Source organism: Sarcophilus harrisii, chromosome 1 (assembly GCF_902635505.1).
Source record: "Sarcophilus harrisii chromosome 1, mSarHar1.11, whole genome shotgun sequence".
In the NCBI taxonomy this organism is placed as follows: Eukaryota; Metazoa; Chordata; class Mammalia; order Dasyuromorphia; family Dasyuridae; genus Sarcophilus; species Sarcophilus harrisii.
The window spans coordinates 195,374,419-195,394,620 of NC_045426.1; positions in this window are offsets into that span (position 1 = coordinate 195,374,419).

Below are 20,202 nucleotides of genomic sequence, written 5' to 3' on the forward strand. Positions count from 1 at the left end.
TAGGCTTCATGTAAAATCAACATCTTAGTCATGTTCCCATACCATTTGGAAAATCCTCAGCCTAGCATTCTTTCAACCAAATGCCTAAACACTTTGGCACTTGTACCCTTGGACCCCTGGACACCATTTATTAATTATGTAATATGACCATCATCTTCTCCACCCCCCTTCTCATTAGATTTTTCCCCCTAGGCTCCAGCTGATTCAATTATTCAAAATTATTCAAATAATGGTCAACCCTGGATAACAACCTATTTTTGATGCTGAGACTTACCACCCACTGGGATGGACCCATCAGCTACTTTTAGGTCCTTAAGGTAGTATCACCCCTTAAAGTGAGACCCCTGAGACAGAGATAACTCCATGCCCAATGTCAGCAGGAAGCAGTTTCAGAAGACAAGACCTTTGTTCCACATCTCAAAAGATTTTGGGTCCCATTTGTTTGAGGGGGAAAATAATGAGGTCTTTGGTTCTTGATAGCCTGGTGGACATTGGCAGAGTCTGAATTACTTTAAACAATCTGGAAGTCAAGGGAAGCCTGAGATAGGAAGGAAGGAGCACTGATAGAATTATCTCAGTTTTAAGTGGGTCTTTTGTTCTCAAGTAAGTCTTTTGTTCCTTGTATTGACAAAATCATTCATGACCTTACAGTTTACTGTATCCCATTAGAAAGGCAACTAATGATGTCAATCCTCAAGATTTTGTTTCACTTTGAAAAGACCTACTCATACTGTAATCCCTCACCCCTCTCTCCCCCCCTCCCCCACTAATGTCTACTTGGACTATAACTGTTTTTTTAGGGTTAGCTGGCCAGTTACTGACATCCCCTTAATGGCATCTTCCTCCCTAATGGCTTCTTCCCTGTGGTTAATTGTGAGTTTTATCAGGGAACTTAGCTTTTGTCTTTCCCCTTGTCAATTGCTAAAAGCCCCATAGGGATTGGGCCCACTGTAAGCAGTGTAATAAAATCTTTGCCTCTTGATTTTGGCATAAAAATGATTTAGAACCCTTCTTCATGTGCCCATAATATATATATATTTATATATAAGCTTTGGTTTCTTCATCTAAAAACTGACTCTTCATTTCCTTTCACCATTTGTCAGTTGGGAATTGGCTTGCATTGTTATAAATTTGAGTCGGTTCTCTATATATTTTAGAAATGAGGCTTTTACAGACATGCTTACTATAAAGATTGTTTTTCAATTTTCTGTTTTCCTTCTAATCTTGGTTGCATTCGTTTTGTATTGCAAAATCTTTTTATTTTAATATCATCAAAATTCTCTCTATGTCTTGCAAATAGTCATGCATGTGTAACTCACTTAAGTTCTCCTTTAAGAATCTGGATAATACACCACTTTATGTATACATGTTAGGTATTGATATTATTTCATTGTCTATAGTGCCTTTTAGCAATATGCCATTTTCTTATCTCTTTTAATTAGATCTGTTTTTTTCTTTTGCTTTGTTGGAGATCATAATTGCAAACTGTTTTTGTTTTTTCTTCAGCTGAAGCATAATATATTCTGTTCCAGTCCCTTACATTAACTCTGTGTGTACCTCTCTGTTTAAAGTGTGTTTCTTGTAAATCACACATTGTAAGAATCTTGTTTTTGATCCACTCTAGTTTATGTTTCCATTTTATGAGTCTTCATCCTATTAATATTCACCATTATTATTATCTGTGTATTTTCCCCCAAACTCTTCTATTTCTTTTTGTCCCCTTTCCTTTCAACCTTTCTTTCCTCATAAGTGTTTTGTGGCAGTTTACTATATCCCCTGATAAGCCTTATGTTCTGTCACTTCCCATCACTACTCCCATTTATTTAATTTCCTCCATTCCCTGTCTGGTAAGATAGATTTCCATATTCAATCAATTGTGCCTATTATTCCCTCTTTGAACCAATATCAATGAAAATAATTTTCAAGCAATTCCTATCACCCACACTCCTCTTTCCCTCTATTATAATAGGTTTTTCTGACCTTTTACATCATTCTACCTCTCCCTTCTTCACCAGTGCATTCCTCTTCCTCATCCTCTAATTAATTTTATGTCATCCCCCCAAATTCACTTTATACTCACATTTTCAATCTTTGTTTATTCCCTTTAACTGTGCCATAATTGACATAATTTTTAAGAAGTATCATTTTTCCATGGAATGATGCAAACAGTTCTTCTCCATTTAATCCTTTATGTTTTTGTTTGTTTGTTTATTTTATTTTATTTTTTTCCTTTTTCCCTTTTTAGACTTCTCTTGGGTCTTTATATTGGGGATCAATTTTTTTGCCCAACTCTAGTCTTCTCCTTATGAAAGCTTGAAGTCCTTTTGTTTCATTGAATGTATTTCTCTTAAAGTATTATGCTTAATTTCATTAGATAGTGATTGTTGTTTGTAGTCTTAGTTCTTTTGCTTTCCAGAATATTGTGTTCCATGACCTCTAGTCCATTAATGTTGCAACTGCTAAATTTTGTAATTCTGATTATGATTCCCTGATATTTGAATTTTTTCTTTCTGGACACTTAACAGAATTTTTTCCTTAAGGTGATCATTTTGAAATATGGCTATAATCTTCCTCAGAATTTTTATTTGGAGAGCTATTTCTGAGGTAATCCATGAATACATTCATTGCCTATTTTGCCCTTTGGTTCCAGGATACCAGGGTAGTCTTCTCTGACAATTTATTGAAAGAAGCTAGATAGGTCTTCCTTTTCATCATGGCTTTCAGGTATTCCATTGATTCTGACATGGCCTACACTAGATCTATTTTCCAAGTCAGTTTTTTCCCAATGAGGTATTCTACTTTTTCTTCTTTTCAATTTTTTTTTTTTATTATTTTTCATGATCATTAGCCTCTACTTGCCAAATTCTAACTTTTAAGGAGTTGTTTTTGTCAGTTAGCTTTTGTATTTCCTTTTCCATTAGTCATTTTTACTTCTTGAGTACTTCTTGGTCAAATGTACTTCTTGCATCACTCTCGTGTCTTTTCCCAATTTTTCTTCTCCCTCTCATAGCAATTTAAAATTACTTTTTAAACTCTTCCATGAGTCCTTTCTTAGACATTTTGTCAATGGATGTTTTGACATTGTTGTCCTCTTCTGAATTTGTCTTGATCTACACTGCCTCCATAATAACTTGCTATTCTTTGTTTATTGTTTTTTGTTCATCTTTTTTGGTCTCTTCCCCTTTTTCTTTTAAAGTTGGGCTTTGCTCTCAGTACTGCCCTACTTCCCAGAGTGGAAGAGGAATTACCTCAGTTTTCTTGTTCCAGAGACTGCAAGCCCTAACTGTTTACTTGCCTCTACACTGATGTAATGTTCCAAGGGGGACCCTGTGTCTGGTACTGCACTGAAGGCACAAAAATTTTGGCAACTTAACTGGCCCTTACATGGGATCCTAGTCCTGGTGTTTGGATGTATTGAGGAAGGTGTGATGTTTCTCTGCTCACTAGAGTAAGTGGAAATCTGGTTGGTGGAGACTGCCTGTTTGTCCAGGTTTGAATTGAAGCAGATGGAGGTCTGTATGTTGGAGGCTGCCTGTTTGCCTGGGGGGATGCTAAAGTACCGTAGATCTGACTAGTGTAAGTTATATTTTTTCAGACTATCCTGAAGGATGTGGTAGTTCTAGGGACTGGGTCTATACTTATTCTCCTGGCTATCCTGAAATTCTTAACGGGTTATGGCTTTAGTTTTGCCTTTTCCATCACATTAGGGCTTAGGATCACCCACTGTTTCGCTGAAGTGAAGCTTGCTGTTGACTTGCTGGGACACTTCATGTCTTGAACTGTGCTCCCGCTTTACCTGAGTGAGACAGAATTTTTATTAACATTCTTTCAATTTTCTTAGAATAAAAGATTGTTTCACTTCTTTTTTTCCTAGTTCTGGTGCTCCAGGATTTATTTTTGGGGCTTGATGTTTTTGGTACGTGAATATAATATGGGAGAGTTATTGACTAGCCTCATTGTGCCTATTGTTGTCTGGTTTCCTAGGCTAGCAATTTGCTTTCTGCATTGGGGCTGGAGGCCCCATCACTAGCCTGCTCTGCCACTGGCTCTTAGAACAATGGGACCTTGGTTGCTGATCTGTTCCATGGTTGAGAGTCTCCTGCTAGCTTGCCAAACATTGTCAATGCTGGTTCGTGTTGCCCTTTTACTTGAGACATACCTTTCTTGGAGTGTTTCTATGTTATCTTAAGATGGAAAATAGTTTCATTTCATATTTTTGTAGGTACTGTCACTCCAGAATCTGTTTAGTGGCTAAATTTGACATTATTTCTCAGGGAAGTTGGGGACATCTCTGATAACTTTCTGGCTTCTGTGGACCATTTTGGTTCTGCCACACAAAATTTCATTTTCCAGATGAGCATAATGATCCCCACAGTAATTTCAGGACTTCCCCAAAGTTATAGTTTGTAAACATCAGATTAGCTTATACTAATGAAATCAGGATCTAGACTACTGCTATTATGCCCCCCAATTTTTTTTTTCAGAGTTCTCTCTCATATCAGTGGGATTAGATGTATAAGGTCAAAATGTGTTTTGGAGATGCAGGAGGTCTTATGATTTAAAAAAAAATAATTAAGTATTTCAAGAAGCTATTTTTTTCCAAGAAAATTCTGGAGATAGTGCACATTTCTTCCTTTTGTCGATATACATATACATACATACATGCCTACATGCATATATACATATATATATATATATAAATTTCCATATATATGAGATAAACATCTTGCATGTTATAATTTTGCTTTTTAGTATTATAAAAGTCTCATCTTTAATGTCAATGAAATATGCACAATGTCAATTCTTATCTATCATTAACACCTTACAAATTTGATGCCAAATTAAGTCAATTCTCCTCTAACCATAAGGGCTGTACAGCATTCAATGATTTTGCTATTCAAATAGGTTCTAGAGATATATCCCTTGAGATTAAGGCAGCTGCCAGAAACTTCATTAAGAGTATATACCTCCATACTTGAGGCATCCTGACTTTTTGGAGAAAATGTGAAGAACAAAACAATTTATTTTCATGATTCATTACTTAAGCCAGACCAGCACCATTAATATTCACAGATAGTTCTGAATGGGAAGAAAAGATAAGTTTGAATGCTCTGCTGAAAGGCAAATAGACTTGTGAATAAAAGAATAAAAATCATGACATTTTACATAAAAGATAATGTATATTAGATTTGTACAAAGCAAATATTACTTGTAGTTTGGGGAGAAAAGATGTCTTTCTTAAGAATATTTATGTGTTTTTTCTATGAAAACATTTATAAAATATGTGTAACTACAAACTCTTTGTTAGTACTAGAAAATTCATTTTAAGCTCTGTAAGAAAATGAGGTTAGAAATTAAGAGCTGATTACCAACAACTTAATTAGCATCACCAGTTAATATTCTAATATAGAATTATGATCTTAATTTCTTCATGTATGGATAGTCTTAATTTATTATTTCATTGAAAACAGTATCCAGACACTCCTAAAAAAGAGGACAGAAGCCAAGTGTCTGGCTTTCCCCAAAACTAAACTAAACTAAAAACAAAACAAATATCTGGAAAACAAACAAACAAAAAAAGTGATTGTTCATTGATAGGGTAATATCTGAGAAAAATGTAATTAATGATTTTGATGAAATATTACTGTGCAAAAAAGAAATGTTAAATATGAGGAATTTAGAGAAACACAAAATAATTTATAAGGATCCCTACAGAGTAACAAACAGAAATGAGGGAAAATATACATAATTGAACACACTATTTTAAACAAACAAAACCTCCCACTAAAATAGAACAGAATTCAGCTAAAGGTTATGATGAAAATTGCCTACAAAAGACTAAACAATTATGTTAGGTGCTTCCCTTCTGTTGGTAAAATTTTATTGTACTATAGGAAGGATATTTTTAATATAATATAGTATCCAATCTAGTTACTATGACTTGTCTAGCTAGTTTTATTTTAGGATAGAATTAGGAAATTATGATGATTCAAAAAATAAAGTATTAAGAAAAATTCAAGTTGGAAAAGGGGGAAAATATTTTATTAGCACAACAAAATTCTAATTTTCTTCATTAAAATTGGAATGACAAATTGGGATTGTAGAGATAATCTAAAATATGGTTGATGATTGTGATTTTCAGGTGTGTTAGGTCTTTTGTCATCCCATTTGGGGTTTTCTTGGCATACATATTGGAGAGACATGCTGTTTCTCAATAGGAAGTCAAATCCCTACTAATTGTAGTGCCTTCCTTCTGTTGATTGTCATATATACATAAATATAAAGTGAGGTATTGATGTATTATTTTTTAAGAATAACCTAAACCATTCTTATGGATTTAAATAGTGAGATAACTCCATTCCTTGACTATATAAAAATCAATTTAGAAGAAATGAAACATAATTCTCATTCATTCATTTTTTGTGCCAGAAGATGTTTAAAAATACCTCTATGTTTTCCTTGATTCTTCTTTTCATCATTATCCAATCACTGGATTATAGCACTATATGATACTAATATAAACATATTCATATATATTTCTTCTTGAACTGGTTTGTTAAAAAAAAAGATTCAGAGAAGATATTATATCAGATAAATAATTTTCCAATATTAATAAGTAATCCATTTTAACAAACATTTATTAAATTCCCATCCTGCAAAGCACTCAGTGTATATAATCCACTTTCTAGTGTTCTTCCAAAACTCTTGGTCAAAGAACAAGAGGATATAAATTATGTTGGGGCTACATATTGGGGTCATGTTCCCTTTCCAATGTTTCCTAACTTTTGAAAAGATTTTGAACTTATGTAAGAGTCAACAATCCAAGGTACATACAGCCCTGACATCAACTCTCTAGTTAATGTCTAAACCCAATCTATGAGACAGGGAATTTGTAGACAAGAGAAGCATAAGAGAAGTCACAGATGGAGAATAGCAGAGAATAAAACCAGAATAATTTCTCAAGTGAAGTTTATATTCTGAACTTTTTCAATTGTGGATTAGAATTTGGGACATCATGTTGTTAATAACAGGGCCAAGCCCTATGGAGACTTGGGTGGATATTCTAGCATATTTCTGAAGCCTGAAATTATCTAAGATGATAGAATGGAGTCAGTGTAAGATTTCCTTCGAGATTTCCTTTCATTTTTTTCCCCTGGGGACTGAGATGCACTTACTTTCATCTACTTTGTTTACTTGAACGATAGTGATGAGAATAAAATTGAATGAAAGACAAACCTAGGATGAAAGTAGATTGAAAGATTCTATAAATCTAATTTGTATTTCACCAGTGCAAACTGAATGTGAGCTAGAGCTGAATATTTAACTAAGATTAAAGTGCATTTAAAGGAAAAAGGGAACAATATATTTGAAGTAAGATTCTTTTTGAGACACAAAATGATATGTCTCAGGTATTAGTTTCATCCCATAGAAAAAGCAGAAGGTATAATGGACTCACATGAACCAGTAAACAAAGAAGTAATATAGAATTTTTACACTCCTGATGTTCCTAACAAATGGGAACTGAATTTAGGGTTGCAATTGGGATAATGTTTTATTATTTTGGGTGAATACCTCATATTCTACATAGACTCTCTAGCCACTTGTGATTACATTCTAGGATTTGGTTTCCTCTCAGAAGTCAAATTTATACATTTTGTGCTACTAGATAGGTGAAATGAGTCAAATCAGGTTTTCTAGTCCATTCTTTCATGGTTTTAATTCTCAACTCCTTTTCAAGCTCTGAGGACCACATAGCCCATAGTTTTTACACTCCAGTTTGTAGCTTCTATTCTTCCTGATTTCAACAAGCTACTACTTCCAGAGTAAGCTTGTTACTTCTAATCTCATCATCATATTGCTAATTCAAGTTTTGATTAAGACCACCTGCCTTAGCCTCCTTTTCCCTTTGATTGATGGGCTGGAAAGAGGAGTTCCAAACTCCACCAAAAGTCTTTATGGAAGTCAGATGGGACTTTTTCCTCTCCTCACTTTGCATCTGCCACTCTGCCTTGCTTAAGTTCAATGGAACAGGATGTCATATAGGGTATCACCCACTGTTTCCCCTCCCCATTTTTCTACCTGATTCTGGATTGTTGTTCAGTCATTCAATTGTATTCTCCATTATCTTCTTAAGTTTTTCAAAGTCCATGTTTTTTGCTTTCATGACATTATCTATCTATCTCATCCTCTGCTGTACCCATATCCTTTTGCCTTCAATCTTTCTGGACATCAGGGTATTTTCAATAAGTCCTGACTTTTTATTATATGACCAAAATATTTGAGCTTGTGGTTCATATTTGACCTTCCAAAGAATAGTGTGTATTAATTTCATTAAATATTGATTTAGTTGATCTCATTGTTACCCAAGGGATTCTCAAAGTCTTCCCAGCACCACAATTTGAAAGTGTTGATTTTATAGTATTTAGCTTTCCTCATAATCTAGCTTTCTCTTCCATACATTGTTACTGGAAACAACAACATAGCCATGGTAAACAAGGGCAACACCAAAGAATATCTAAACTACTCAACAATTGCCACTAAGCAGTATTGTCTAAATATATGAGACTGCTGATATTTTCCCCTGAAATCTTAATTCTGCCTTTTAATTTGTCCAGCCTAGTGTTTCACATGGTATATTCTGCATATAAATTAAGCAAATGCATTATCAATATTCATTCTTGTAGTACTACTATGCTAATCTTTAAATCACTTAGTTGTTTCACATTTGGTTCTAACAGTTGCTTCTTGTCCCTCATCCAGTTTTTTCAGGAGAAAAGTAAGATTACTTGGTATTTCCATATCTTTGAGGACTTATCACATTTTGTTGTTACACAGTCAAATGTATTTTTTTTTTCCTCTTCCCCTTCTATAACTCTCTTGCTTTCTCCATAATCCAGTGAATGTTGCCAATTTGGTCTCTAGTTATTCATCTTTGAAAACCAACCTGTTTTGATAATTCTTTGGTCATATGTTGCTGAAGCCTAGCTTAGAGAATCTTAAGAATAATCTTACTGTTTTGAAATGAGTGCAATTGTTGAGTAGTTTGGATATTCTTTGGTGTTGCCCTTGTTTACTACTGGGAAGTAGACTGATCTTTTCTAATCCAGTGGCCAATGCTGCTTTTTCCAAACTTGCTGGAATATTGAGTACAATACCTTAAAAGTATCATCTTTTGGGGATTTTAAATAGGTCAGCTTGAATTGACCCAAACATAAAACAGGCACAAAAATTCAATGGGAAAAAAACAAAAAACTCCTTAAAAATAGAATAGATCAAATGGAAAAAGAGGTTAAAAAAATTCACTGAAGAAAATAAATTTTTAAGAGCTAGAGTAAAACAAGTGAAAAAATTACTTCATTGGACATCAAAAACAATAAAGTCAAAAGAATAAAAAATAGAAATAAATGTTAAATATCTCATCAGGCAAAAATAAACTATAAAATATATTGAGGAGAAATAATTTAAGAATTATTGGGTAACTTGAAAGCTACAATAAAAAAAAAGAGCCTAGGAATCATATTTCAAGAAATTATTAATTTGATGTTGTAGATCTTGAGAGTACAATAAAAATTTAAAGTATCCATCAATAATCTCCTGAAAGAGATTCCCAAAAGAAATCTCCCACAAATATTAAAACCTAAGTTCAGAAGTCTCAGGTCAAGGAGAAAACACTGCAAGCAGTAGAAAGAAACAATTCAAATATTGTAAAGCCATAGTCAAGATTACACAAGATATAGCAGTTTTTCTGTTAATGGAGAAGAAAACTAGAAAGGTGATATTCTAGAGGGCAAAAAAGATGTGTTTATAACCAACAATCATATACCCAGCAAAACTGAGTATTATTTTATAATTCTTCAGGGGAATAAAACCAGACATTTAATAAAACCAAACTTTTTAAAGATTCCTGATGAAAAGACTAGAGCTGAATAAAATATTTGACATTCAAATACAAAACTCATTTATAAAAAAGATAAACATAAAGGAGAAATCACAAGAGACTCATTAGTTCAAAGTATTTACATCCCCATATGATAAAATAATATATGTAATACTTAAGAACTTTTTCATTAATAAGGCAGTTAGAAGGAGTCTGCATAAATAGATCATATTATAGTGGGTTGATTATGTTGGAATGATCTCAAAAAGAAGAGGGGGGATGAGGTTTACTGGGAAGAGGAAGGAAGAGGTAAAATGGGGAAAATTATCTCGCGAAAAAAGCATATATACCCTCCCCACCACCCCACATACCCACAGAGTTGGATATAGAAATCTATGCTATCCAACATGGAAATAGGAGGGTACGGCAATAGGAAAAAAAATGGGGATAATAAATAGAAGGTGGATTAAATGGAGGAAACAGTCAGAAACAAAACAGACTTTTTAGTACAAAAAAAGACAGGGAAATAAAAGAAAAAAAACTGCATAAAGGGAAATACACAATTAGTAATCCTAATGGTGAATCTTAATATGATGTAGTTATCCATAAAATGGAAATGGAAAGGAGAATGAATTAGAAACCAGAATTCAATGATACATTGTTTACAAAAACACACTTGAAGCACACACACACACAGTTAAAATAAGGGTTGGAGTAGAATCTATTATTCTTCAGCTGAAGTAAAAATAAAGGCAGAAATAGCAATTGTGATCTGAGACAAAGAAAAAACAAAAATAGACATAATTAAGGGAAACAATCAGAGAAACTACATTTTTCTAAAATGTATCAGACAATGAAATAATATGAAAAAATTTACAGCAAGTTTCTCTGCAAAAGAACTTAATTAAAATAAAGTGTTGTTGAGAAATAACACATTTCTCAAATATATAGGGAACTTATTTTATAAAAATAAGATTCATGTCCCAAAATTAATAGATAAATGGTTAAAAGATATTGTTAAAGCATTTTCAGAAGAAAAAATCAAAGCTCTTAGTAGTCACATGAAAAAAAATCTTCTGTCATTGTTTATAAGAGAAATGAGAATTACAACAATGACAAATGCTAGTGGGATATGGGAAAATAAGTATACTAATAAGTTGTTGGTAAAGTTGTGGACTGGTCTCACCATTCTGAAGAGCATACAAATTATATGTGAAATCATGCAAAACATATATTTTTATTAGCCAGATTGTAAGAAAACCATCAATAAAAATAGAGAGAAAATTATACTTCAATTTGCATTCAGAATTCATCAGTTCTCTTTTTCTGGAGGTAGATAACAATGTTCACTATGAATTCACTTCATAATTGTCTTCACTTCACTTCACTTCAGAATTGTCTTAGGTTACTGTAGTCATCAAATTGACTCAGTCTTTCACAGTTGATCATCATTACCAAATTGTTATTACTGTATACAATGAGCTTGTTTTGCTTATTTTACTTTCTTTCAGTTCCTGTAGATCTTCCCAGGTTTTTCTGAAACCATCAGACCTCTCATTTCTTATAGAAAAATAGTGGTTATCACAATCATATGTCAAGTTTTTCAGTAATTCTCCAACTAATGTTAAAATAAGTAATTTGGAAAAATAATTGAATTATCTCAAAAAATCATACTGCTCAGGATCTCACTTTTTCTTCATCAAAGCTCAATTGTCTTAATTGTAACTAGGATTTATCCTAAAAGTAACCCTTAAAACTTGTCCTGTTCAATAAATTTCTTAATGAAAAATCTTGATTTTGAGCTTTATTACAAGGGACCATTTTCCATTAACTTCTCCCTTTGACTATATTGAAAAAGCACATAGCTACTTCTGCCATATAGTTCCACAGAAATTTTTTATAGCCTATTAATACTGCCTAGATAAAGCTGTTCTTTTTTGGGATTACATAAAATCGCTTTTTCCTCTGTCCTGTGCTCATAAAAGGAAACAGATAGAAGAAGATTAACAAGAACTTGAAGCTTGCTAAATCTTGACTAAAATAATCCAGTCAATCACCGGGAATTTCATTTGTTTCTAGTAAATTATAGAAATTCCTGGATAAATTTGCTTGTTTGGGGGGGTCTCCCCTCCTGTATAAAGAAGGAAGGTGCAAGGTGAAAGGTGAAAAGGAGCAAAAGCAAAAGAAATTTTATTATTGTAAAGTAGTACCACCCCTCATAAAAATCAACCAAATCATCTTGGCAAATTCTCAGATACTGAAAAGCCAATAAAAATTGTATTTTGTTATGTTCATAATGATGTACAGCAGCTCCTAGGGAAGATGTAGCAATAATCCTAAGGCCACTTGGCCTTGGGAATGATGTAGTTAGAAATGACATATTTCTTCCCCTACATTATCCTGCCTAAGTTTACTCTATATGATCATACTCTAAATGGCCATAAATATACTGGTTGTCAAATAATAGTCTATTGGTCAGTGATAACCGAGTTTCTGAAACTGATGAGCAACAGTCATGAGGTACTTAAAGGTTCAGAACAAAACTAGATGTCCACCACTTTACTTAGTGATGTTTCAGGGCTAAAAAACACACCTCTGGAAGGTAAACTCTACCCTCCCGCCCCCCACACACACTTTACCCAGAGAATTATAGGTATTTTACCTGTACACAAAGTCAGAACTAGATCACTTCTAAACTCCACCTCCAAGTTATAAAATTATCATATCAAGCACCTGGTTTCTCTAACTTTTCCCTATAAATTTATCTTCCTGTTCATGGTTCTTTGCTAATTTCATTTGGAACTTGGCTTGCTGTTAAATTTTTGCCCCTTAACCTGGAGACAAACTGAGTTTGTGAATTTTTTTTGCCATACCTGCAATACTGACCTGAGGACTCTAACATGGTTGTGGTGTCTTCCACTAGAACAATAAAGTGCCAATGGACATGTTTAGCTATTGTGTGTGTGTGTGTGTGTGTGTGAACAATTAAAAAAATACTTAGTTAAATGTTGGATAACTGCTCTTCTGCCTGTGATGATCTAGACAATAAATAATTTTGAAATGACAAAACTTCCATTAAAAAAGAATGTTACATGTGTCTTCTCCTTGTACTTCTTTCTCCCTCAGCCATTAAAGGATTTCTCTCAGAATCTCCATTTTCAGAAAGGGCCTAAATACATATTTCTTACTCAAGACTTTGTTACATGCTTCAGGCAATTTTTCCTTGGCCTCTTTCTTCAGAGCCCTTGTCTGGATTGTTTTTCTCCACTGGAATGTATTTCTTGAACACCTGTTTTACTTTTTATTTGTATTTTTATTCCCAGTACTTAAAACTGAGCCTTGCAGATAGTTAAATTAAAAACATTAAAAATGCTTGTTGACTTGATTTGTTCCTGGCCACCACAAAATCTCATCAAGATGATTAGGGAAATTCTTTGTTTGCTCCTATTCTTTTACATAAATAAAATGGAGAAAACTATATTTGTTTCTGAAAATAGAAGTTTACACTGAGACATTCATGGATGAATAATAATTGGAATATTTGCAAGGGCAGAATATCAGCAGTATTACAACTAAACCATAATTTTGAAATATTTATTGGCAAATAAAGATATACCCAGTCTGGGAAAAAAATGGTCTAAATTTTAAACACTTAGCTGTTATTTCAGTTTCTTTTTAAAATGTATATATACGATGTAGATTTCTTAGACAATAATATAAATAATAGATTTCTACAAATGGTTTGTCTTCTCCAGTCAGATACATTAGATCTATCTTTATCCTTTTGTTTTTTTAAAGAATTTTGCTGTGCCCTGTCACAAATCCAAGTCATGTCCCTGAGGTTAAATTTTCCTTATAAAATATACTTATGGATGCTTTCCTCTAGTTTCAAAGGAGTGACCAGGTTGGTGCTTATTTGCATATACAATGTCAATGGTCTCAGGCAGTAATAGGTTCTTCAAGACTATAGTAGCAATGTAATGTGGGCTAATTACTTACTTACCCTTACTGTGCACCTATCCCCAGGCATATTATAATCAGCAAAAATATTCCTTTCCTTCTTTTCCAATAACTTCAGGGCTTGCTTGACCACATAAAGTTTAGGCCCCTCACTAATTAGATGCCCCAAGTATCTTACTTCTCTTTCCACAAATTGCAGCTTTCCTTTTGAGACTCTGAGCTCCTGCCTTCCTGGGTAGTTTAGCAATTCTATGAAGACCTCCAGTGATCAATAAATCATCAACATATTGCAAGATCTAGGTACCAAGCGAACTCTAATTTTTTCCAAAATAGTTTCCAGTACTTTCTTAAACAGATTAGGGGATTCTGTATATCCTTAGGGTAGAATGCTACTGTTTTCTTCCAGTATCCATGTCTTCCCATTTAAAGGCAAAGATATCCCTACTTTCAGGATCTAGTAGATAAGCCTAGAAGACATGTTTTTTATGTATGTAACACTAAGCCACTTACTAGTTTCAAAAATCTTTCCTTCAACACCAGAAAGTAAGAGTTTCTTTGAACAATATGCACCCCCTCTCTAGGGCAATTGAGTTACAAAGGACCTAGTGGCCAGGTCTCTATCAAGAAAACCAATTCTTGTCTGGCCCCACCTTTAAATTTACCAAGGACTCTGGGTGGGTTCTTTCAATGAGCCCTTTGCACCCCTTCTCCTTTTTTATAGAGGAGTAGATCTTTTAATCTCTTTTCCTGTTGACAATCCTTCTTCATACATCCTTCTAGGCCACAATTGAAACAAGTTAGTGGAGTCTGTGCTGGGCTTCCTTTTTCTGAATCTCCTATTGTCTGGGATTCAAGGCAAAAAAATCCCTCCTTCCCTGGCGTCTACCAGGTTGCTCATGATTTTTCATTACAGATTTATCAACTATCTGAAGCATTAATTTTAGTCTGCTCTTCCTCTTGTTTGAAGGACAGTAACATAATTTTTCTTTCTTCTCCCAGAATGAACCCCCAAACTGTGTAGGACACTATGGTCCACAGAAACAGAGACTCTCAGTAAGAAAAAGCAAAAAAGGGTTTATTACAATCTCATGAGAAAGGGCATTTTCCATCTGATAAGGTGTTTGTCAGAAACGAAGTATAAAGCAGAACTTCGAAACAGAAGATTAAATATCCTCAATGTAGAAGCCCCCAAAGCCCCCACTCCCTCAGGCTGGCCTTTTCTCCCATTCTTTGGGGAAGTCCAGGCTTACATTCTAATTGAGAAATCTAACCCAGAACTAAAAGAATACAAGTAATAAACTTTTAAGAGACTTCAAAGCCATTATCATCTTTAAAAGAAGTACTTAAATGCTAATTAAGAAGTGTTGGGAAATAGGAGGGAACAACATCTGCAACTTTTAGCTATAACTCTACTTATTATTATAAAATCTCAAGTCACAATTAAGGCTACTTGGCCATGAGAGTGTCTTCACTCAGTTAATTCCATACAGTGCCAAACCCCATATCATAGATCACAACATTACCTATAATACAATATCTTACTTAGATTTAAAAGAATTGCAGAACAAAGTTTGTATATTGTGTGTCTGATATATTTAGGCAAAATTTAATATGGTCGAACCTATTTTATCTCAATGAAAGTCTTAGGGTTTTAAACACAACCAGGGGTTGGAGGGGTTAAATCTCTGTGGGTCCCCACTTACCATAGCCACCAGTACCTCTAATTCTACTTTCTCCTTTCATTTTCTTTTTGCTTGTACTCTATTATTTATGTATGACTATTTCAGAAAGGAGGTACATTTATTAATATGATCCTCTGCAGTCCCACTTCACTTTACCATATTTCCAAATCTTTCTATAGTCCTGCTTTGTCTGATCCTGTTGATGTAATGTGATTTTCAGGCCCTTTGATCTTGGAGCTTGTGTTCTAATGGGTCAGTAGACCTTGGTCTTCTGGCCTTGGAGTCTATCTCAGGAAACAGCACACCCAATTTATCAGATTCTGACCACTCCTTAGCCAGATGGCTTCTGGTCTCAGGAAACTTCCACAGATCAAACTCCTGAAACAATAGTGAATAAGACCACTCCTCAATACATTGATGACTGGTAATCTTGTCAGTAATAATTTGATCAACTGAGAACCACTACTACTGGGGACCACTCCTTCCCACCTTGAGTCATAGAATTATCATGTTTGTGATAGAAGCTGGATAAAATGACCCTTCTGACTTCTGTTTCTTTTCTGGATTCTCTTAGAATTCAGTCAACTCAGTAATGGCATCACATTGCTTTTAATAAACTTTGCCCCTTGACTAGAAGATGGGTCCAAGCCATCAAATTCTTTTGAGACACCTCGCAACACCAGTCTGGGATTTTTGGGACCCCCCTTCTCAACCTCAACACTGTGATGTTTCTGTCTGGCAGAGTTCAATTGCTGTTGGGGATTAGAAGAACTAGTTGTCCTCTTCTTTCCCACTCTTAAGAGATCCCTAAACCTAGAAGACTCTAGCTAACTAGGTAGATAAGAAAAAAAAAAAGATAGTTTTCCCTTTTTGACTTTGGTCATTTCATTTTTCATTGCTCAGTGCATAGTACATTGCCCTGGGGTTCTGCTTCATTTGAGAAAGGGAGGTGAAACAATTTAAATTTTTTTTAAAAATCACCTTCATTTAACCATCTTTCAACACAATTTTTAGCTCTCTGTCACCTAGTGCAGGGTTAAAAGAGCAAGGATGCTTTTTCCATAAAAAGATAAGGCAGACAAAGTAATTTTATAATTTAGACAGATAAAAGGTAAGAGTTTGACTAAAATGCAACACTTTACCCAGCTAATTTTTAAAAAATCATTTTTATAGAACTAAAAATAAGTACAATAGAAACTTGTCCTAGTCCAGAATATCCATGTTATTGTCTCCCCCAAGTAAAAACATTAAGTAGCCAACGTCAGGGATAGTGGTGATAAAATATAATGTAATGCCATGAAAAGATGTTGCAATATGTGTGGGCATTCTCTAGGTGGTTCTTGTTAGGTGACAGACAGTATGGTCAATGGGAACTACTTTGATTAGGTGGGGAGAAAAGAAAATCATGAGTTACCGTCATCAATTCACTTTGTACTTTGGCTATTCAATTTTGTTTATCTTTGATTTTCAGTTTCCAGATCTAGTGAGAAATATGTTGTCTGCTCCAATACTATGTAATCCTGTGAATAAAGTCTGGGTTCTTTGCTCATAAATTTATTCTTTCATTTTAAGTTAAGCGATAGTGTTGTCCTAATATCCCAGTGTTTGAATTATTCAATCAGTTCTTAAAGATAGCTCCAGGAGCAAAGATTGACTTCCGGAAGTCTAACCCACAAGTAACTGAGACACAGAGCAGTGAAGCTGTATTTGCACGTCAACTTGGTATGATTATTAATATGTAGGAACTGACTGGAGTGTAACAATTTCTCCCCAGGGATCAAAGTAAAATAGGAGTAATGTGCCCCTGAAATTTTGGAAAGAAAGGACTGCATGTTGTTATTGTTATATCTTATTAAGTTGTTTAAAAAACATTACTTACTGGCACATAAGAATAAGGGACACAGTTATTTGGGGTTCTATGCTTAGGAGTATAGAAAACCCAAAACTTTGCATATACACTTGCAAATGAGTAGATGTAACTAACTGGTTTGGTTCTAGAGTAGTGTGTCAGAGTGTACTTACTACAAAAAAAGATATACTTATTTGAGGTTTAATTTCTTTACCTGAACAAAAACAATGTCCTTTAGAGTTAAATATTCATTAAGTATTTGTCCTTATAACTAATTAAGTGAACAAAAATAAATAAATGTGCAAAAAAAGAATGCACAATTAAATGAATGAACAAACTAAAGAATGAACAATTATCAAATTAAATAAATGAGATTTCCTTCACACATACTCTGATGAAATATATTTTATAAATCAATGAAGCAATGGAATGTGATTTCCTAAGGAGAGAGGTTATTACTAAACCCAGAGCATAAATTTTAGGAAGATTTTTGAGCAGATTGAGTTGAATTTTAAAGTGTGAATAGGAATTCAGTAAGCAAATAAGGAGAAGGACACCTTTTCTTCCAATATGAATAAAGTAACAAAGGAATGAGACTATGTAATGAATGCCATACCAAGGAGTTTTAATTTTAGTCTATAAGCAATAAGTATTCACTGAACATTTTTGACTAGCTTTGCATACACAGACAAGATTAGACTGACAGCAATATGAATGATAAATTAGGGAAGACATCATTAAAATGACAGCAAGCAAACCTTTAAGTTTAAGGAGACTTGCAGTTGTCCAAGAAGCTTATAATGATGCTGATCAAATAAACTAGATCAGTAATTGCCTTCATGTTCAGTTCTGTAAACATAATAAGATTGTATCTATTTATAGTTAAATATTTTGAAAACCTCATTATTTAGAGATAATTGAAAACTTCATAACAATCTTGAATCAGACACAGGTCAAGTCCACTTAAGAAGAATTTAGGTTGTTATTCATATTTTGAAATAGGGATAACAAATACAAGCAGGTGATGTATGTGGCTCACAACACTTCTTAGTATACCCCAACCAGATTAAAATATAATTCAGAACATTTAACAAAATAAATATGAATACATTAAATCATAAATAATATTAATATATGGTCTTCTCAGTATAATGTACCCAGTGAACTTTTTGTACAATTTAGTGACTTCTATTTCTATTTGAGTTTGACCCTACTATTATAAAGTACAAAATGCAACAAAGAAAAAAATATAAACATCAGAAGCAATGATTCTTCAAGATTTCAGATTACAAATTCAACAAATAAAAAAATATAGAAAGCTTCTTTGGGTAAAAATTATCCAAAGTCATTCCCTAGCTTCATTTTTTATGCTAGACAGAGATTTAAGTCTTTAGCAAAAATGAAGATATACACAGAAAGCTTCCCAAATCACTAATTAAGTCTCTGCAGTGAATGCTGTTAGGCTGTCAACTGTATCATGACCAGATAAATCCCTCCAAAATGAGAAATGATAATATTATGGATGGAGACTACAAATTTGTAATTTCAATTTGTGAATTAATTTTAAAAGCTCAGGGGAAAAATATAGAAATATTAGATAAAAGTGAATGTAACATTAGCTTTGAGAATGGTTTTTCCCATATTATTTGTAATACCTAGTTGCAAACTATAAATGCCAGAGATTTTCTTTTTCTTTTTTTTTTCTTTTTAGTTTTCATGATTCTTAGGGATCAAAGAGAAACAGATGAAAGAATAAAATTGTTCTGAATTTAGAAAGTTATTGGAGCTGTTTAAGGTCCTTTAATGCAATATTGTGGTGAGACATTAAAGGTAAAGAAAACCACCTGATTTTGGGAAAACATGCCAAAACATTACAGAAGAAAATATGCTAGAAATATCAGAAGGAGAGGACATGATTAGTGAACTTGAAATATTCTTTATGATGAGGGCTTCAAAGCCAATTAAATAAATAGTTCATTCCCCAGGAGAACTCAGCATGACATCAAGGACAGGAAAGACCCCCAAGCAATCATTCCACCTCTTTGCCTTGTGATCAGTCAGGAAACAAATGCTTTCCCTATTTAATTTGAAAGGAAAGATCCTTTCTTGGTCTGTGGTGAAGGAAATATCTTGCATTTGCTTTGTTTTTGTTGTTCACTCTAGTTTTCAAAGAGACTATTGATATCTCTAGTGATGTGTTGAATTTCATGTGAATTGGATTTATGGAAGGCAGACTTGTCCAAAGCCCTCAGCCTCCCTTTCTCTTCCAGAGTCATCAGAGTCCAGTGGAAAGACACTAGTTAAGATGAATCGTTTGGAATGCATTAGGTCCTTGGCATTTTCAAAGCCCAGCCAGGCTCTCCATAGCTCTTGATTTAGCAACCTTCATGGCTTTTGGAGCAAATTGTCCACTCACTCTGTCATGGGAAGCATTCACAGGCTTGGATAGAGAGTGTTCAGAGAGGACCAGCATCTCTGGTGTATGGACTTTTAATTCCATTCTGTAAAGGTAAATCAATGGATAATGTCAGTCAGTAGATATTTATCAACCAGCTAATATGTGCCAGCTATTGTGCTAACCTTTAAGGATAAAAGTAAGAGAAAAGACAGTCTCTGAACTAAAGGAACTAAAAGGGAAATAATATATTAAAAAAATCTACTTACAAACAAACTCTACACGTTAAGTCCCTGATAGATGCCATGTACATTATTTATTGAACTATTGCATTTTCCTTCAGCTTTAAGGTTTTTTGGTTTATTTTTCATTCAGCTTTAAATTGGAAGATAAAGCTATCTTCAGAATTGTTTTTCTGAACCATGATTTCCACATAAAT